Raw genomic sequence first — 23047 nt, forward strand, 5'->3', positions numbered from 1 at the left:
ATTTTCTCCCATAATCTATCCACATTTTTGCTATCAACGGTGTAATCGGTGAATTGTGTGACCTGTGCTTCAATACCTTGTGTGGTTGCCAGGCTCAGATATAGGGAAAAAATTATAATACAGAAAACAATTTTTCTCTCATAATCTATCCACATTTTTGCTATCAACGGTGTAATCGGTGAATTGTGTGACCTGTGCTTCAATACCTTGTGTGGTTGTCAGGCCTAGATAGAGGGAGAAAATTTTAAATACATAAAACAATTTTTCTCTCATAATCTATCCACATTTTTGCTGTCAACGGTGTAATCCGTGAATTGTGTGATCTGCGCTCCGACACCTTGTGTGGTTGTCAGGCCCAGATATAGGGAAAAACTAAAATATAAATATAAACTACATCAGAAAACAGTGTCTGTACCGCAGATTCCAATAATCTGGGCATAAAATAGTGTCCATATTCTGTGGTGTTTTGTGACATATACAGTACGCCATCCAAAAACTGTATCTTATGGGCAAAATCAAAAAATCTGAGCCTAATATAGTGTCCATATTCTGTGTGTTTCTGAGACATATACTGTCCTGCATCCGAAAACTCTTTCTTTAAGCCAAATTCTAATAATCTGGGCCTAATATAGTGTCCATATTCTGTGTGTTTCTGTGACATATACTGTCCTGCATACGAAAACTCTTTCTTTAGGGCAAATTCCAATGATTAGGGCCTAATATAGTGTCCATATCTGTGTATTTCTGTGACATATACTGTCCTGCATACGAAAACTCTTTCTTTAGGCCAAATTCCAATAATCAGGGCCTAATATAGTGCCCATATGCTGTGTGTTTCTATGACATATACTGTCCTGCATACGAAAACTCTTACTTTAGGGCAAATTCCAATAATCAGGACCTAATATAGTGTCCATATTCTGTGTGTTTCTGTGACATATACTGTCCTGCATCCAAAAACTCTTTCTTTAGGGCAAATTCCAATAATCAGGGCCTAATATAGTGTCCATATTCTGTGTGTTTCTGTGACATATACTGTCCTGCAAACGAAAATTCTTTCTTTAGGCCAAATTCCATTATTCTGGGCGTAATATAGTGCTGCCCACGCCCAGGATTGCGGGTCCTATGTCCATCAGGGTCTCCGCCAGCAGCTATGTTACTGGCTCCAACCCCCACTTCTCCTCCTCCGCCGCCTCCTCCTCCTCCACTTCCACCTCCAGCAGCAGTCTGCCATCAGTCGCTGGAAGCAGTGTAGCACTGCTGTGGGTAAGCGTCAACAGGCCGTGATGAAGTTGATCTGTTTAGGGGACAAACAACACACCACCGCAGAGCTTTGGCAGCGTATAAGGGACCAAATCGAGCTGTGGCTTTCGCCACTCAACCTACAACTAGGCATGGTTGTGTCTGACAATAGCCGTAACTTGGTGGCGGCTTTGGAGCTTAGCAACCTGACACACATCCCATGCCTAGCCCACGTCATAAACTTAGTGGTTCAGCAGTTTATCAAAACCTACCCCAATTTGCCAGAGATAATAGTGAAGGCACGCCGCATGTGTGCCCATTTCCGCAAGTTGTCCACAGCTTCAGCCGGTCTGTCAACGATGCAGCAGCGCTTGCGGCTTCCAGCTCACTGTTGTGTGACGTGAGCCCGTGCTGGAACTCTACGTTCCACATGTTGCCCAGGCTTTGTGAGCAGCAGAGGGCAGTTGTGGAATACCAGCTGCAACATGGTCGTCGACTTTCAATTCAACTGCCACTATTCAGAAGCGAGGAGTGGGCATTGATGTCAGATCTCTGTGAGGTTTTAAAAAACTTTGATGAATCCACACAGATGGTTAGTGGCGATAACGCTATTATCAGCGTAACCATACAACTGCTGTGTCTACTCAAACGATGCTGCTCACAATTAAGGATGACGCGCTGAATGTGGCATACGAGGAAATGGGGGAGGACATTACACAATGTGATAGCCAGCCCACCCACAGTTCGTGTTCTCAGCGCGAATTGGACCATGAAGAGGAGGAGGATGAGCTGGAGACATTTGCCTCTGCAACAGAGGGTAGTACACATGGAGCTTTAATTCCATCTGTTCAGCGTGGATGGGCAGAAGAGGAGGAAGAGGAGATGAAGAGTCTTCCTGATGTCGACATCGACGTCTTGCCTGTTGATACTCTGGCACACATGGCTGACTTCATGTTAGGCTGCCTTTTCAGCGACTCTCGCGTTATACGCATTTTAGATAACACAGATTACTGGGTGTTCACCCTTCTCGACCCCCACTACAAAGAGAACTTCTCATCTCTCATTCCTATGGTGGAGAGGATGAGTAAAACGGTGGAATACCAGAAGGTACTTGTTGAGAGATTGCTCCAAAATTTTACATCTGACAACGTTGGCGGCAGAGTCCGTACTTCCTTAGGCAGTACAGCAGTTCCAACAAAGGCAGGGCATCACTCTCAAAGGCATGGGACACATTCATGACACCCCACCAGCAACCTCACCCTGAAGCGCAGCCAAGGAGGGAAAAGTTTTGGAAGATGGTGAAGGAATACATAGCAGACCGTGTCAGCGTCCTAAATGATCCCTCAGTGCCTTACAACTACTGGGTGTCCAAGCTGGACACGTGGCACGAACATGCGCTCTACGCCTTGAAGGTGCTGGCCTGCCCTGCCGACAGCATTTTGTCTAAGCTTGTATTTAGTGCTGCTGGTGGCATTATAACAGATAAGCGTATCCGCTTGTCCACTGGCAATACTGACAGGTTGACTCTTATAAAAATGAACAAGGCCTGGAATGCCCCTGACTTCCCAACTCCACCAGAGGAGAACTGAGCTGATGATGAACATAAAGGCAATTTCAATCTATCATTTACACTCACCTAAAGAATTATTAGGAACACCTGTTCTATTTCTCATTAATGCAATTATCTAGTCAACCAATCACATGGCAGTTGCTTCAATGCATTTAGGGGTGTGGTCCTGGTCAAGACAATCTCCTGAACTCCAAACTGAATGTCAGAATGGGAAAGAAAGGTGATTTAAGCAATTTTGAGCGTGGCATGGTTGTTGGTGCCAGACGGGCCGGTCTGAGTATTTCACAATCTGCTCAGTTACTGGGATTTTCACGCACAACCATTTCTAGGGTTTACAAAGAATGGTGTGAAAAGGGAAAAACATCCAGTATGCGGCAGTCCTGTGGGCAAAAATGCCTTGTGGATGCTAGAGGTCAGAGGAGAATGGGCCGACTGATTCAAGCTGATAGTAGAGCAACGTTGACTGAAATAACCACTCTTTACAACCGAGGTATGCAGCAAAGCATTTGTGAAGCCACAACACGCACAACTTTGAGGCGGATGGGCTACAACAGCAGAAGACCCCACCGGGTACCACTCATCTCCACTACAAATAGGAAAAAGAGGCTACAATTTGCACGAGCTCACCAAAATTGGACTGTTGAAGACTGGAAAAATGTTGCCTGGTCTGATGAGTCTCAAATTCTGTTGAGACATTCAAATGGTAGAGTCCGAATTTGGCGTAAACAGAATGAGAACATGTATCCATCCTCTGATGGCTACTTCCAGCAGGATAATGCACCATGTCACAAAGCTCGAATCATTTCAAATTGGTTTCTTGAACATGACAATAAGTTCACTGTACTAAAATGGCCCCCACAGTCACCAGATCTCAACCCAATAGAGCATCTTTGGGATGTGGTGGAATGGGAGCTTCGTGCCCTGGATGTGCATCCCTCAAATCTCCATCAACTGCAAGATGCTATCCGATCAATATGGGCCAACATTTCTAAAGAATGCTATCAGCACCTTGTTGAATCAATGGCACATAGAATTAAGGCAGTTCTGAAGGAAAAAGGGGGTCCAACACCGTATTAGTATGGTGTTCCTAATAATTCTTTAGGTGAGTGTATAATGGACTCAATCTACTGTAGTGTATTCCCATGCTCCTTTTCCACCACAAAAAAAGAGTATATAGTTGAATCTTGTTTTCTCCTCCTCATCATCCAGATTGTATATATTCCCTCCACTCTAATTTTTTTTATTGGGTCAGCTCACCAGCAGGCCCTCACCCCTAATGTTTTAGAGGGTCAGCTAAGCAGCAGGCCCTCGCCCCTAATGTTTTATAGGGTCAGCTCAGAAACAGGCCCTCGCCCCTAATGTTTTAGAGGGTCAGCTCAGCAGCAGGCCCTTGCTCTTAATGTTTTAGAGGGTCAGCTCAGCAGCAGGCCCTCGCATATATTGTTTTAGAGCGTCAGATCACCAGCAGGCACTCGCTCCCAATGTTTTAGATGGTCAGCTCAGCAGCAGGCCCCTGCATATAATGTTTTAGAGCGTCAGCTCACCAGCAGGCACTTGCCGCATATAATGTTTTAGATGGTCAGCTCAGCAGCAGGCCCCTGCATATAATGTTTTAGAGCATCAGCTCATCAGCAGGCACTCACATATAATGTTTTAGAGCGTCTTTTACAGGGTCAGCTCACCTGCAGGCCCAAACCAAAAATCTTTTACAGGATCAGCTCACCTGCAGGCCCAAATCTAAAATCTTTTACAGGGTCAGCTCACCTGCATGCCCGCAACTCAATGTGAATGAGGCCCTCCTTTATGTGATATACAGGTTGTATCGGAGTGCCTCTTCCTTGTAATTTTTGGCAGCACTTGCACTTTATATACAAGTAAATATACAGGAAATAATTTTTTCAATAAATTTTTCCAATAAAATAGATTTTTTTACTTTGGTACTTTGGCTTTGTGCGTAAAACCTTAATTAGATTGTGGGCCTGGTGATCACTTTAAGCCCTTTTAAGCTGCAGCAGCAGCAGCATGGTGATAAAAATAAGTGGCAAGGTGACATGGTGTGGAGATGGCAGCATGAGGAGGCCACATAGTGGCACAATGACTGAGTCTGGATAAAAGACTAAGGCCACAGAGTGTTCAGAAAGATGCAGATGGAAACCATCTGTGGAGCTGTATCACGGATTTGGTCAGGGCCCCCTCAACAGTATTACACAGTGAAATTATATACAGTGACAGTAAAGACTGATGGAACAGCTGCCGGCTCTGGTCTGAGAGAACGATCTTTACTAGCCACAGGAATGGGGGCGGCATGAAAGGAAGGGGTCGCTAAAAAAATTACTGTGGGATGGAGCCCCATTAAAAAATTTGCTGTGGGGCCCATTCAATTCTAGCTACGCCACTGATGCAGCCCACAAAAGCAATTTGGGTTTATTGATTACAAAACCTTAATTAAATTGTGGGCCTGGTGATCAGTTTAAGGCCTTTTAAGCAGCATCAGCAGCAGCATGGTGATAAAAATGAGTGGCAAGGTGACATGGTGTGGAGATGGCAGCATGAGGAGGCCACATAGTGGTACAATGGCTGAGTCTGGATAAAAGACTAAGGCCACAGTTTGCTTAGAAAGATGCAGATGGAAACAATCTGTGGAGCTGTATCACGGTCAACTGCAGATTAATGCAGCCATCAAATTCAAGTTGGGTTTGTCGGTTCCACCTCAGCTCACCAGCAGGCCCGCACCTAAAATCTTCTACAGGGTCAGCTCACCTGCAGGCCCGCAACTCATGATGCCTTGCTTTGAAGTAGTAGCCGTAGCCGTTTATCAGGCTCCCTCTCCTAAATCGAACAATGGTTCCCCGTTACCGGTGGTCACCATGTTAGGCGCATAAAAGAACGAAAGTTGATAGTAAAGATATCCAAATGGATCGTGGACGTCACGGAGACTTGCGATCAGGAAGAAGTTATCTAGAGTCAACAAAGCGGCAGCAGGGCCTCTCCTGTATAACGTTTCCTCATCCAAAATACCGCAGTGACATTCCCTGTAATTTTTTATTCCTCATTCCAATAACAGGGCATCATAAGAGTCCTGTATTGTAATTTATCGTCATTACCAACCCGAGTCAGGAGTGGGTAATTGCCGCGCGCCTGCTACCTTCCTTGGATGTTTCTGCTTTAATAACTTGACCCACCCTCTCTGGGTGGTTCACAATTAGGAAAAAAAAGGGGCAAGGCAACAACAGCCAATCAGATTTCAGCCATTGACCTCCCTTGGATGTGGTATCCCTTTCTCAAGCTCACTCTCCGGCATTGAACCCTGATTCCCTGTTACCCGTGATCACCATGGTAGGTGCAGAAAAGAACATCAAAAGTTGATAGAGAAGATATCCAATTGGATCAAGGCCGTCACGAGGACGTGCGATCAGGCAGAAGTTATCTAGAGTCAACAAAGCGGCAGCAGGGCCTCTCCTGTATAACGTTGCTTTATCCAAAATACTGCAGTGACATTCCCTGTAATTTTTTATTACTCATTCCAATAACAGGGCATCTTAAGAGTCCTGTATTGTTATGTATCGTCACTACCTCCCCGAGTCGGGAGTGGGTAATTGCTGCGCGCCTGCTGCCTTCCTTGGATGCTTAAGCTTTATTAACTTGCCCCACCCTCTGTGGGTGGTTCACAATTAGGAAAAAAAAAGGGGCAAGGCAACAACAGCCAATCAGATTTCAGCCATTGACCTCCCTTGGATGTGGTTTCCCTTTCTCAAGCTCCCTCTCCGGCATCGAATCCTGATTCCCCGTTACCCGTTATCACCATGGTAGGTGCAAAAAAGAACATCGAAAGATGATAGGGCAGACATCCGAATGGGTCGTCTCCGTCACAGGGACGTGCAATCGCCCAGAGGTTATCTAGAGTCACCAATGCGGCAGCAGGCCCTCGCGCCTAAGGTTTTAGATGGTCAGATCAGCAGGCCCTTGCTCCAAATGTTTTTGAGGGTCACCAGCAGTTTTTTTGCGTATTTTTGTCAGTCTGTAAAAGTGGCTTACAACTCGGACAACATGGTTCCCAGCAGTGACCTGGGAGTCCAAGATGCATCCAGACATCGTCCCCATGCTGTTCCCGATCCATTTCGGTGCTGTTTCTGTCACTTTCTGACCTTTTCCAATGGACCAGGCACCCCCCCCCCTCTTCAGAGCAGGGGGTGCCTGGTTGTCTCCCATTGACTTCCATTAATTTTGGGTGCTCGGCCGAGCACATGAATATAGCAATGTGTTCGGGCCAAACACCCGAATACTTTGATGCTCGATCATAACTAGTCTGGATATGTCCAATGAAATATCTTTAATATAATGCATTTATATTATAACTGAATAGGCTTTCCATGTGTAACTTAACCCTTTAAGGACCTCCGCCGTACATGTACGGCGGAAGTCCGGTCTCCAAACATTTTGCCCGCTTGCACGTGCAGCGGGCGCCATAGCCGCCGGGTTTCTGCTAATTTAATTAGCAGAACCAGCGGCACATGTATCGCATAAAAATTCCCTTTTAGATGCTGTAGTTAAATGCGACCACAGCATCTGCGCAGTCCTGAAGCGGAAGTCGCACACTTCCGCTCTGGTAACAGCGTTCCCCGGCTGAGATCGGGAAACCTGTTACATTGATCTAATAGGCTGAAGCCTCAAGCAGGCTTCAGTGCCTATTAGATGATTATACAAATACAGGCCACTAGGTGGCAGCATTGTATTGGTATAGTGCAGGCATTCTCAACCTGCGGCCTCCAGTTGTTGTAAAACTACAACTCCCACAATTCTCTGCTGTAGGCTGATAGCTGCAGGCTGTTCAGGCATGCTGGGAGTTGTAGTTTTGCAACAGCTGGAGGGCCGCAGGTTGAGCATGCCTGGCATAGTGCAAATTAAGTGTTGAATTGTGTTTATATACATAAATTTTTTGTCAATTCAACTACCCAATATTTTTTTTTATAAAAAGTGATCAAAAAGTCGCACACACACTTCAAATTGGTATCACTGAAAATAACAGATCGTCCCGCAAAAAATGAGCCCCATACACATAACTACAAAAAAGTTATAGATCAGAATATGGTTATAAAAAAAAAAAAAAAAAATTTCAAAGGTTTTTATTTTATTTTTCTGTATTAAAACACAAGCAAAATTATACAAGTATGGTATTGTTGTAACTGTACTGACCTGGAGAATGAAGATAACAATTCTACCCCATTTGGAATTTTTTCCCCACTTCCTACTACATGGTATGCAACCGTAAATGGTGCCATTAGAAATTACAACTTGTCCCACAAAAAATAAGCCCTCATAAGGCTATGTGAATGGAAAAATAAAAAAGTTAGGACTATGGGAAGGCGGGGAGTGAAAAACGAAAAGGCAAAAATGGAAAATCCCAGGGTCCTTAAGGGGTTAAAATCTAGATGTGTCAGGCAAATTCCGAGTTCATATTTGGAATCAGCACGCTCATTTTAATATAAATCACATGTTTTTCTCTCAGTAGCAAAATCATTGTTGCGCTGTGATTTTTATCTATCCCAAAATGGCACCAAGTAAAGGTACAATTTGGCTTGCAAAACAAGTCTTCATATGACATCATTGACAGAAAAATGTAATTAAATTACAGAAAATATGGTAGCAACACAAAAACTAATTACCGTATTTTTCGTTTTATAAGACGCGCTTTTTTTCCCTCTAAAGTGGAGGGGAAAAGTCACTGCGTCTTATAAAACGAATAGAACTAAAATTAGGTGGCTCAGGAGCTCTCACTAACAACTCCTGAGCCTGCCATTAAACTGTTGGGCGGGCTGGCGGCTTCACTAAATTTTTCTGCCGCTAGCCCGCGCTTTCTTAACAAGAATGCACCAGGGATGGGCGGGCTGGCGGCTTCACTTATTGTGCTCCGCTGCTGCCAGCCAGCCCGCCCGCTATTATAGTAAACCGAACTGAATTTTCTCCTGGTACGGAGATTTCAGAGACTTCCACTTCTGTTTTACCTCTTGAATCAGTAACTCTGGGCTTGTCTCCTCCCTTTTGACAATGTCCGCTTCTTGTATGAATTCAGGAAAGAAGTGCAGGACTTGCAGCTGGCTGCACAGCATCTAATGCTTTCTGCGTCGCTCCATGGAATCATCCACCAGGACTGGCTGGGATCTCGCCATCACCTTCTTCTTTACGCCGCACGTCCAGACTCCAGACAAGGGCGGTTAGAGAGGGAATCCAAAAGCCCTCCGCCATCCTGTCACTGCTTCCTGCTCCCGAACTACTTGTCTGGACGTGCGGTGTAAAGAAGAAGGTGATGGCGAGATCCCAGCCAAAGTCCTGGTGGATGATTCCATGGAGCGATGCAGAAAGTAGAAGATGCTGTGCAGCCAGCTGCAAGTCCTGAGCTTCCTTCCTGAATTCATACAAGAAGCGGACATTGTCAAAACGGAGGAGACAAGCCCAGAGTTACTGATTCAAGAGGTAGAAGAGGTAAAACACAAGTGGAAGTCTCTGAAATCTCCGTACCAGGAGAAGGTGAATGAAGTTAGAGATTATACAGTAAACCGTTGGGCGGGCTGGCAGCTTCAATGAATGTGCTCTGCTGCCGTCAGCCCGCACTTCTTTAGTCCTGCTGATTAGTGGTGAGCGCAGTGGTGCTGCCCTCACCTCCATCAGCTTCCTTCCACCTTCCCGCTGTACCAGCTCTGCTCCTGCTGTGTACAGTGGTTTTCTGTACCCAGTCCCCGGGTGAGTGGAGCTCAGGGCAATATAAAAATTACTGCAAATGTGTCATCTATGACTACAACCTCCCCCCCCCTCATCCATAGGTATCCACCCAGATACTGCAGTATATGAGTGGATTCCTATGGATGAGGGGGGTTATAGTCATATTTAATATAAGCACTGTCCAGGGACTGTTCTGTAATTGTCATGTGTTTATATTAAATATGACTATAACCCCCCTCATCCATAGGAATCCACGCATGTGCTGCAGTATATGAGTGGATTTCTATGGATGAGGGGGGTTATAGTCATATTTAATATAAACACATGCCAATTACAGAACAGTCCCTGGATAGTGTTTCTATTTAATCTGACTATAACTCCCCTCATCCTTGAGAATACACCAATGTACAGTACCTACAGTACATCAGTGTATTCTCTAGGATGATGGGGGTATAATCACATAAGTGTCATCCATAGATCCCTCATAACAGTGCGTCATCCACAGATCCCCTCCATAGAAGTGTCATCCACAGATCACCCATAATAGTGTCATCCACAGACCACCATTAGTTCAAAACCCACCAAAAGCACACCTTTTGGTTAAAAATATTTATTTTCTCATTTTCCTCCTCAAAAACCTAGGTGCGTCTTATAAACAGGTGCGTCTTATAAAGCGAAAAATATGGTATTTACTAAAACATTGTTCTTATTGTGCAAATTAGTAAAGCTGTAAACATTTTTAATAAAAGTTATAAAGTACATTGTACCCCAAAATGGTGTCTGTTAAAGGAAATATTAATTATGAATATTTTGGGTAAATATCAATAACTAATATTCATAAATAGGCGTGAATCGTCTATTGATGACTCCACCTATTTATACTTTAATATATAACTTAACTAATTTACCTTGGTTGCCCTTACACTAATTACTGAACTGTGTTATGCGTTATGTTATACTACGGAGGAGACTACTACAATAAATGACTATACACTGTATGTTGAACAATAAAGTACATTTATTAAAACAAATACAAGTCTACAGTCTACCATTGCTATATCTATATATATATATATTAATGGACATATAAATATATATACTTATAGTCACACACAGTAATACACAACTGTAACGGATCCAACACTACAACACAGCAATAATAATATACCTAACTACCCTAGAACAGTACAGTCTACAATTCCACCACACACACTACTTAAATATTACTCTTACTCATACACACATAAATAGCAGCACCCACCCTCCTGGTTATATACTGTCCTTACTGGACATAAAGGGTTAAACACAATCAGGGGTTACAGGTGTGGTCCTGCAAGGGTTAATGCAGGGTTGGTGGCTGGGCAGGGAAAAGGGTTAACCCAGGGTTGGTTGGCACTGCAAGGGTTAACAGGATGGTAGGGAATGTTGGGGTCAGGGGTTAATCAGGGATGATGCAGGGTTATTGCAGAGCTATGGGGTATGGGGTTAATACTTTGAAATGTGTTGGTGGTATAGGGAATGCAGAGGTTAATGCAGGGAATATCATTGGTGGTATAGGGAATGCAGGGGTTAATACTCAGCCGATACTCGTCTTCCAGGGGTGCTCATCTCTAGGGGATAATCCTCTTGTCTGGGCTGCACGGCTCAACTGAAGAGCGCAGTGCCGCCGGACCATTTAAATCCAGCGGCGCTCACACGCCACAGGCGCCAGATGAGGTCGCCGCACCAGCCCGCGCGTTCCTGCACGCGCCTACAGAGGAATGTGCAGCGCGCTTCCAGGCGGGGGAATGCTTTGATCCTCCTGCCTGTGAAGCGCCTGCATACCCCAGGTGCTGTAATTACCGCACCGGAGGTATGTAACAAACAGAGGTAGGGAAACTTTTGTTCCCCTATCTCTGTTATGTAAAACATGTCCAGCCCTGCTGGAGATGTTAATCAAAAGGCAAAAGGATCTTATTGATCCTTTGCCTTTTGAAGTGACCGAAGCTGGACATAATTGTCCTGCCATCTGGTGTCACTTCCCCCTGCTGGAGAATGCAGGAGGATTAGGCTGGAGGGGGACACCGTGGTTGGGGCATGATTTGGCCACATTATATAAGTATATATATAAGTATATATATATATATATATAATTTGGCATATCTATATATACAGTACAGACCAAAAGTTTGGACACACCTTCTCATTCAAAGAGTTTTCTTTATTTTCATGACTATGAAAATTGTAGATTCACACTGAAGGCATCAAAACTATGAATTAACACATGTGGAATTATATTCATAACAAACAAGTGTGAAACAACTGAAAATATGTCATATTCTAGGTTCTTCAAAGTAGCCACCTTTTGCTTTGATTACTGCTTTGCACACTCTTGGCATTCTCTTGATGAGCTTCAAGAAGTAGTCCCCTGAAATGGTTTTCACTTCACAGGTGTGCCCTGTCAGGTTTAATAAGTGGGATTTCTTGCCTTATAAATGGGGTTTGGACCATCAGTTGCGTTGAGGAGAAGTCAGGTGGATACACAGCTGATAGTCCTACTGAATAGACTGTTAGAATTTGTATTATGGCAAGAAAAAGGCAGCTAAGTAAAGAAAAACGAGTGGCCATCATTACTTTAAGAAATGAAGGTCAGTCAGTCAGCCGAAAAATTGGAAAACTTTGAAAATAAGGGCTATTTGACCATGAAGGAGAGTGATGAGGTGCTGCGCCAGATGACCTGGCCTCCACAGTCACCGGACCTGAACCCAATCGAGATGGTTTGGGGTGAGCTGGACAGCAGAGTGAAGGCAAAAGGGCCAACAAGTGCTAAGCATCTCTGGGAACTCCTTCAAGACTATTGGAAGACCATTTCAGGGGACTACCTCTTGAAGCTCATCAAGAGAATGCCAAGAGTGTGCAAAGCAGTAATCAAAGCAAAAGGTGGCTACTTTGAAGAACATAGAATATGACATATTTTCAGTTGTTTCACACTTGTTTGTTATGTATATAATTCCCAATGTGTTAATTCATAGTTTTGATGCCTTCATAGTCATGAAAATAAAGAAAACTCTTTGAATGAGAAGGTGTGTCCAAACTTTTGGTCTGTACTGTATATATAATACATCTGTATATAATATACAACCTGGGGACATACATGGGCAGCACTTAAGTATACATAGACATGCATTACAGGGGATATGTATATCTATATATACACCCATACGCTGGGCCCATATACTGGACATACAGGGGATATACACCTATAAACATATCCCCATTGGCCATTTAGGGCAAATATATATGTATATATGCATATCTTAGACATATATACATATGCAAATCTACCCCTTCCCTCTACAATGTCCCTGTTGTCGAGAACACTACAATAAAGCTTGAGGGAAGGGCTGAGATATATTTGCTCCCTCAATCCCACTCACTGTTGGTGACAATTCAGGAAGGGCTGAAGTAATTTGGCCCTTAGGTACCTAGACATCGCCCATCGCGGCTAACACCGCCGACCTGCCCTTCACTGTAACCAAACATCTCCATCCACAGAATACACTGTCTTAACTTTCTTCATCTTTCGTTTCTGTGGTCTGTCAGTGACGATCTTCAGGTATCAGCCACTCCCAATGTATTCTGGAATGGCTTCACCCTCACAGTTTCTAGGTTAATCCACGTAGCAACCGGGGACTGGCCTTCTTTCATTCATTGTCGATCTTCACACCCGTCAGTGTTTGGTTTCTTTATTGATGACGTGGAGCAGTTCCTCCTCGGTGTGGCTCTGTTCAACAAGGCTGACCAGGTGCAGAACTGCGTGACAACATTTAGCTTTGCATAAGTGATGTGCTGGAGGACCACTGTGAACTGTGCCTAGAGGCAGAGAAAGACATTGGTGCAGAAACCCCAGCACTACAATGCAGAGGCAGTATTTCCATCACCTGACCAAGTTGCTGGTGTGCCTGGTACAGAACAGAGTGCTTCTGTGGGTTTTCAGTCCATGCCTCCGCATAACAAAAAAGTAGTGCATGTACTACTTTATGCGGTGTGGACCTTCGGATGCGGATGCCTGACCCCTTTCAAGTGAATGGGTCCGCGTCCACAGATGGCAGGCACATGATCAGTGCCCGTGCATTGTGGACTGCGGTCGTGTGCATGAGCCCTAATTCTGGCCATTTTTCCTTTTTATTACATCCTCCCAGTTGATTCACTACTGTCAGATGCTGTAACTAATGGCATTGATTGCAGGTAAATGGGACAGTGGCTAAAAAAGCTGTAAAGATATGCCACCAGTTTCAGTAAGGAAGGCCCGCTTTAGGCCTCATGCACACGACCGTTCCGTTTTTTGCGGTCCAAAAACCGCGGATCTGAAAAAAACGGAAGCCGCCTGTGTGCCTTCCGCAATTTGCGGAACGTGTGGCCCATTGTAGAAATGCCTATTCTTGTCCGCAAAACGAACAAGAATAGGACATGTTCTATTTTTTTGGCGGGGCCACGGAACGGAGCAACGGATGCAGAAAGCACACAGAGTGCTGTCCGCATCTTTTGCAGCCCCATTGTAAGTGAATGGGTCCGCATCTGAGCCGCCAAAACGGCGGCTCGGATGCGGACCAAAACGACGGCCGTGTGCATGAGGCCTTAAGCAGTGATGATCCAACTTTCTATGTAATCTTTTGTGTTAGCCACAATGACTTTTAAGACAAATATGCCACAAAAAGACAAAACAAACATACAAAGACAGCTTGGCAGTCTAGTACAGATTATTATTTAAATACTATAGATAACTAATAGATGAGTAATTAAATACGTCAGCCATTTGCTTCACTGCAAAAGTAATGACCAACTGTAAGCCAAGAACTTTTATAACACTACAGAAGAAGAATGTCCACAAAACTCTCTCTTCACTCTGTGCGATACATACATAGTTGTCGGGTTACGTTCCACAATGCCTCACATCAATGTCTCATATCAGCTATGCTATGTTTTTTGAAATTACAAATTCCTGATGAACCTAAAACTTCAGCCTGCAGCATTGTTTCATGCCTGGAAGAAATGAATACTGGTGTGAAGCTGCTAAGTTTGGATTACATTTTATGTTGTAAGAGATCACACTCCCTCCCCTTCATTTCTGTCAGGATGATGTGATGATGTGGCACGTAGAGCAATGTAGAGCATAGTTACAGCAAGTGAGAATATTAATGAGTGTTCTGCCAAATGTGCACTTTGGACCAATTTGCATGCCAAATTTTTGTTCTGGAATTTTGAAAGATTTACTAACCCAGGCAAAGGTATCGTTTTAATCATGTTACACAGCACTACATAGCATTGCCATCGGTTTCATACAGAAAAGGTAAGTGACGGGTTCCCTTTACAGCAGCTAGCAGAACAATAAAGCTAGAGACCAAAAAAAGCCTAGAGAATGGCCCATTCAAGTGTTTATTATACAACTCCAACCATGTCGAATTGGTGAGGTTCCACTGATTTACGCACCATGTGAGTAAGGGCTCATGCACACGGCCATTGCTCGGCCATGCATGTATTGCGGCCTGCACACAGTGGGTCCGCAATATATGGTCACCGGCCGTTTGTGCACCGCATTACGAATGTGGATCCATTCACTTGAATGGGTCTGCAATCCGGAAGGTCCTGTGCGGAATAGAGGCACGGAGCCCCACGGAAGCACTATGGACGGCACGGACAGCCTTCAATATAAATGCCTATTCTTGTCCGCAAAGCGCAGACAAGAGTAGGCGATGTTATATTGTTTTCGCAGGGCCACAGAACGGAGTAACGGATGCGGACAGCACACGGAATGCTGTCCGCATCTTTTGCGGCCACATTGAAGTGAATGGGTCCGCATTCCGAGCCGCCAAAACGGCAGCTCGGATGCGGACCAAAAAAAAACGGTCGTGTGCATGAGGCCTAAAGAATATGCTCAACACTCCAGCAAAACACTGAATCCTCCATGCAAGTTGTAAGAGCTTGCTGGGCTTTCTAGTTCCCCAACAACTGGAGAGACACAGGATGGAAAAATCATTTCTAAGACTGAAGTTTCTCAAGTAAAATTCAATAGCAGTGATAAAAAGGTTTAGTTGACCTCCAAACGCCTGCCTACGGAATGCTACAGGTCTACGTTTTTCCCTTCCCCTTTGGTCGCTGTCTTCTACTATAAGGGTACTGTCCCATGCAGCGTTTACAGTAGCAGTGAAGTGGATGAGATTCTAACAAATCTCATCCACATGCTGAGAAGAATCTGCTACTCCCCACCGAGCTCTAGGTCCGCATGTATTAGTCTATCTTACTAAAAAGTATGTAATTAGTAGTATTGAATTTTTTATCAGTGATCCATAAATATGAGCTAAGTCACTCACTAACACCAGAGCCATGTTTACTAAGAAGTAATATTTAAATCCAGTCCCCAACACATATCATAATGTCATAAATATCAGTATATAATAAGGAAATAATCAGACCAAACTACTACCAAAGGGGAAAGAGGACAGGAACCATATCGCACAGAACACACTGCGTCAGCAGTTCCTGCCACCTCCCTACCAACGAGGGCACCATCTTTAAAAAGGGCAATATGCCCTCATTACAGCGCACTGAGACTACATCGATACCAAATCCAATAATTAAAGTAACCGGCACAATAATAAAGAAACAGCCATATCCAGAGTGGGGGCCAAGTCGACTGGAGGCTTCATGATGTTGAATTTCAAGGTATAAATCTCTACATGGATGAACTTAAACTTTCCCCATCTATTATCAATCGGTGTGATGTAGACTAATCACTATAATACATATATACAGTTAGGTCCATATATATTTGGACAGAGACAACATTTTCCTAATTTTTGTTCTGTACATTACCACAATGGATTTTGAACAAAACAATTCAGATGAATTTGAAGTTCAGACTTTTAGCTTTAATTCAGTGGGTTGACCAAAATGATTGCATAAAAATGTGAGGAACTAAAGCATTTTTTAAACTCATTCCCTTCATTTCAGGGGCTCAAAAGTAACTAGACAAATTAAATAATTGTAAATAAATTGTTCATTTCTAATACTTGGTTGAAAACCCTTTGTTGGCAATGACTGCCTGAAGTCTTGAATAGAGATGACCTTGCGGTTCGCCCGGCGGTCGTTTCGCAGCGAACTTGGCTCGTTCGTGATTCGCCGAACATATGGCGATGTCCGCCGGCGCCATATTCTTTTGCATTGCGCCGAACTTTGACCCATGACACATCCATAAGGTGGGACAGAACAGCAAATTGAGACGTTTCAGCACATGGACACACCCCCACCCTATAACAGAACCCGATCTGGCCGCCATTTTACATTTTGTGTTTTGCCAGTGTAGGGAGAGGTTGCTTTGTGGAGCAGGGACAGGATGTTAGGGACACCAAACGCTAACTAATAGGATCACAAAAGTCCTTTTAAGGACTGGTATAGGTGTGCTATCGATAGCTATGATATATTGAGGGGTGTGATATACTTATAATATACTTTCTAACATAGAATATATTATAGTGCATTTGTATTGTGCAGCAGTTGTGTGCGGTTCTGTTGCGATACCGCAGCTATATAGAGGGACAGCTGCTATTGGAACAACTATTTACAACGGGTGTGATATACCTGTTACCCCCAAAATAACTGATTGAGGGGTGTGATATACCTGCTTCCACAAAATACTGATTGACGGCTGTATTATACCTGCTGCCCCAAATAAACAGGGTAGTGTGATATAACTGTTGTGGCAAAAAATAATAATTGAGGGGTGTGATATTCCTGTCTCCACAAAATACTGATTAAGGAATTTGATATACCTACTTCCACAAAATACTGACTGATTGAGGGCTGCGATATACCTGCTTCGCACGCGCCAATTGAGATGTTTCAGCACATGGACATACCCCCTACCCTATAAATAAACCCAATCTGGCTGCCATTTTACATTCAGTCTTTTGCCAGTGTAGGGAGAGGTTGCTGTGTGGAGCAGGGACAGACTGTTAGAGAGAATAGAGACACCAAACGCTAGCTAATAGGGCCACAAAAGTCCTTTTAAGGATTGGTATAGGTGTGCTATCGATAGGTGTGACATACTGAGGGGTGTATAATATACTTTCTAACATAGAAAGTATATTATAGTGCATTTGTATTGTGCAGCAATTGTGTGCGGTTCTGCTGCGATACTGCAGCTATACAGAGGAACAAACGCTATTGGAACAACTAATTGCAACTGGTGTGCTATACCAGTTGCCCCCCAAAAAATCTGATTGAGGCAGGGGTGTGATATACCTATAATATAATTTTTATATAGTGCATTTGTATTGTGCTGCATTTGTTTGCAGTTCTGCTGAGATACCGCAGCTATACAGAGGGACAAACGTCAGTGGAACAACTAATTGCAACTGCTGTGATATACCAGTTGCCCCCAAAAAAAACTGATTAAGGCAGGGGTGTGATATACCTATAATATAATTTTTTATATAGTGCATTTGTATAGTGCAGCATTTGTGTGCGGTTCTGCTGAGATACCACAGCTATAGAGGAACAAACGCCATTGGAACAACTAATTGCAACTAGTGTGATATACCAGTTGCCCCCAAAAATAAACTGATTGAGGGGCTCTATATACCTGCTTCCACAATTACTGCTCTTCTATAGGGACTTTGTCGCAGGGTCATTTTGAAAATGACAGGCAGAGGAAGAGGCAGGCCATTCAGCAGGGGTGGTAGGGGTCGGTCAGGTGCACCAGGCCAGAGCCTAAGTGGGAAGTTGGAGAAGGTGTTTGCGATTACGTCAAAGGACGCACCAGAGTTGGTTGAGTGGCTCACTCAGCCTTCTACTTCTGCACCCTCCTCATCCTCTGTATCTGCACCCTCCAAACTCTCTGCTGTGTGCACCCCCAAAGACACCACCACCACCATAGCCCCTCCACTCGAGTCAGAGGAATTATTTTCCCATCCATTCCCAGACCTTACCGATGCGCAGCTATTCTTGACATCGGATAAGGAAGAGGAGTTAGCAACGGCCACCACCCAGCGGTCTGACGACAGTACCCAGATCAGCCTAAGGAGGGAGGTCCCAGCTGTTGCTGCCTACTCCAAGATCTCAAATGTCAGTGGTGGTGAAAGTGACGATGATGACATGTTGATGGATGCCCACAAGAGAGGAAGAGAAGGGGAGTTCAGAGGGAGAGATAGAGCAGCAGAGAGAGAGGAAAAGGAGGAGAAGCGGCAGAGCTCGCAGGGCACAGAAGGCAAGAAGAAGACTGCAAATGTATCTGAAGCGAGCCATCCACCATGCACGTTAACTTCTGGCGCTCCCAGGACGCCGTCACATGGCTCGGCAGTGTAGGCTTTTTTTAACCTGTCAGCTGCTGGCGATAGTGTTGCCATCTGCAGCCTGTGCTGTCGACGCATAAGTCGCGGTAAGCCCAACACTCACCCAGGGATGACCGCCTTAAGAAGGCACCTGGCCTCCCATCACCGAGCAAAGTGGGAGCAACGCCATCCTGCCTCTTCTCCTTCTCCTCTCTCCTCCCATTTGTCCTCCACTCCACCTTCCAGCGTGCCGTCACCTTTCGTGGCCCAAATGTTCAAGCGTAAAAAAGTTGATGACACCGGATACCCCTCTTGCCTAACGGCTGACTGCTGGCTTGTCAGAACTGCTAGCCTGCCAACTACTGCCATATAAACTGGTGGACTCTGAGGCCTTAAGAAAATTTGTGTCTATTGGCACACCGCAATGGAAGGTCCCCAGAAGGAAATATTTCTGCCAGAAGGGCATCCCAGAGCTATATGGCCACGTTCAGCGGCAAGTGAATATATCTCTGGCACACAGTGTCGGCGTCAAGATATATCTGACCACAGACACGTGGTCTAGCAAACACAGGCAGGGAAGGTATATAAATTTTATTGCCCACTGGATGAACCTTCTGAAGGCCATCAAGCCTGTAACCCGTGGCTCCCGTGTGGATTTGGTGTTACTGCCACGGATTGCATGCAGGCCTGCCTCTTCTTCTCCTCCTCCTACTCCATCCTCCGTCTCCTCCTCGGCTGACTCCTCCTTTTCCACTGCTACCGCCTCTTCCACTGCGCCCCCCAGCTCCCCAGAACCTATTCGACGTTCCAGGTGAGACGTTGCCATGCTGTGCTGCGGATGTTATGCCTGTAAGCCAAGAGCCACACCGGTCATGCACTGCTTTCAGCTCTGCGGTCACAGGCCGATCAGTGGCTAACCCCGCACAACTTGACAGTTGGTAAAGTGGTGTGTGACAACTGTGCCAATCTGCTGAGCGCGCTGAAATAGGGAAAAATGACACACGTGCCGTGCATGGCACACGTCCTGAACTTAATCGTGCAGCGATTCACTGCCAAATACCCCGGGGTCCAGGACGTCTTGCGGCAGGCCAGGAAAATCTCTGAACATTTTGGAAGATCTTACATGGCCATGGCTCGACTTGCTGACATTCAGAGGTGATACCACTTGCCCGTCAGACGTCTGATTTGTAACAGCCCCACACGCTGGAACTTCACCTTGTATATGCTTCATAGGCGGCTCCAGCAGCAACGTGCCGTTAACGACTACCTGTACTAACTCTGCAGCAGGACAGGTTCTGGGGAGCTTGGTTTCATTTCACCACGCCAGTGGCTGCTCATGCGCGACGCATGCAGACTTCTGAGGCCATTTGATGAGATCACCAAACTAGTCAGTCGCAGCCAGGGCGCCATCAGTGACATCGTACCTTACGCCTTCTTTCTGGAGCGTGCATTGCGTCGTGTCATTGATCAAGCCGTCGAGGAGCAGGAGCTGGAAGATGAGGAAGTCGCAATGCTGAATTAATTCCCAGGGTGGGCTACTCCATCTGAGACAAGTCAGCAGGAGTCTGAAGAGGAGTCAGAGGAGGATGGTGGCTGGGGGGAGGAGGAGGAGCAAGAAGAGCAGGCTTTGAGGAGGACTTTAAACTTTTGGAAATCCCTGGTGTTGTCCAAGGCTGGGGGGAGGAGACCGAGGAAGATATTCTCCTGGGCGATGAACAGGAGCCAGGGCGCTCCACCGCTTCCAATTTAGTGAAAATATGGGCCTTCGTGCTCCAGTGTTTAAAGAGGGATCCCCGTATAAAAAGCATAAAGGGAAAGGACCAGTACAGGGTGGCAACGTACTTAGACCCCGGTGCAAACACAAAGTGGCGGACATGTTACCAGCATCACAGAGGGCTGTCAGAATGCAGCATTTCCAGGCCTTGCTGCGAAAGATGCTGCATTCTGCTGTTGCGGGCGCTGGCACAGGAATTTCCACCCACAGCGAAACAGGTGCGGGTACCAATCCTACCCGCCTGCAAGAAGAGAGCAATTTGAAGATGTGTTGGTCACTTCGGATATAAGATCATTCTTGCAGTCAACCCATCGATAGCCGTCCTCTGGATCCAGCCTCAGGGAATGCCTAGACCAACAGGTGTCCGACTACATCATGTTAACGGCCGAAGTAGAAGCTCTGAGAAGCGAGGAACCCCTGGACTACTGGGTGTGCAGGCTTGACCTGTGGCCAGAGCTGGCACGATTTGCCATGGAACTCTTGGCTTGCCCCTCATCAAGTGTCCTGTCCGAAAGGACGTTCAGCACAGCAGGGGGGATCGTGACCGATAAGCGCACTCGCCTAGCTCACGACAGTGTGGACTATCTCATATTTCTAAAAATGAATGAGGCATGGATCTTGGAGGAATTCACCACCTGTGACGACCACGTTTAATTGAATTTCCTCATGCCAGCCCACACATATCCGCCACCACAAAGAACAAAGAATGGTCCTTGTCTTATGTATATACAGCATAAAAAGCTTTTCTGTCAGGTGAATGCCTAATTTTTGGGGCCTCTACTCCAGTGGCCTACAGTAAAATTTTTATCCGGTGACTTCCTAATGAACCTCCAGCCACATAATCACAAGTTCTTTTCTGTCCGGTGAATGCCTAATTTTTGGGGCTTGTACTGGCCTACAGTAAAATTTTTATCTAGTGACCGCCTAATGTACCTACAGCCACATAATCACAAGTTCTTTTCTGTCAGGTGAATGCCTAATTTTTGGGGCCTGTACTCCAGTGGCCTACAGTAAAATTTTTATCCAGTGACCGCCTAATGTACCTCCAGCCATATCATCACAAGTTCTTTTCTGTCAGGTGAATGCCTAATTTTTTGGGCCTGTACTCCAGTGGCCTACAGTAAAAATTTTATGCAGTGACCGCCGAATGTACCTCCAGCCACATCATCACAAGTTCTTTTCTGTCAGGTGAATGCCTCATTTTTGGGGCCTGTACTGGCCTACAGTAAAAATTTTATCCAGTGACCGTCTAATGTACCTCCAGCCATATAATCACAAGTTCTTTTCTGTCAGATGAATGCCTAATATTTGGGGCCTATACTCCAGTGGCCTACAGTAAAAATTTTATCCAGTGACCGCCTAATGTACCACCAGCCGCATCATCACATGTTCTTTTCTGTCAGGTGAATGCCTAATTTTTGGGGCCTGTACTCCCGTCACCTAACATAAAATTTTTCTAGGCTCCAGCAGGGCACATTTTTAAGAGTTTCCCTTTAAGACGCATAAAAATGGCCCCTGATTAAAATACATATTTTTTGTGGAAATTTTTGCCAATGATCCCCCTCTGGTATGTCACTGTTCATGTTGTGGGACTAAACAATAGTAGAATAAAGGGTAGAACACGGCGGCACTACCTGACAAGCAAAAAATACCCCAGAGGATGGTGTGACATCGGCCAAGCAGCCTCTTGTATGTAAGGCAAAATCTTACGGTGGTGCACAGCATACAAAAACACGAGTCCAATGGATGCGAATAATGAGAAAATAAGGATGCGGCACTCACCAGATTGCGAAAATAATGTTCAGGCTTTATTCCTTGCTAAATAAGCAACAGACAGGCAGGGGAGCGGAGCAAGCCATTCACAGAGGATCAGCGGTGACGGCCGTTTCGCGCTGGACTAGCGCTTCGTCAGACAGCTATGACGTCTCTGCGCAACAGACGTGCTATAAATAGGCGTCACCTCAGACCATCCCCATAGTGACGGCAGGATGCTCCAAACATAGACAGGGTAAGACCGCAACAAATGAGAAGGATACATATACAATAGAGCATAACGATACATACAGCATTACTTAAGCCATTACTAGTATCAAACATAACCAATGGAACAGACGATCGCGCGGGTTAGACAGGGGTAGAAGGATGAAATCGGCTAGCAGAAAAGACTATAGGAAAACCGCCATATAATTTTTATTATTTAGGCTATGAGGGCCAGTAGCTGCGGTTTTAATGATCCACCGTGCCTCCCGCTGCAGCAAGAGGCGGTGGCGATCACCACCTCGAAGGATGGGTCCCACGGCCTCTATACCAGCAAAGGAGAGGCACCGCGGATCCCCACCATGCATGGCACATACATGTTCCACGAGATGGTGAGAACCCCAGCTGGTTCTAATTGAACCTAAATGTTTGCATACCCGCTCGAACAGTGGTCTGATG

Source organism: Bufo bufo, chromosome 5 (genome assembly GCF_905171765.1).
Source record: "Bufo bufo chromosome 5, aBufBuf1.1, whole genome shotgun sequence".
In the NCBI taxonomy this organism is placed as follows: Eukaryota; Metazoa; Chordata; class Amphibia; order Anura; family Bufonidae; genus Bufo; species Bufo bufo.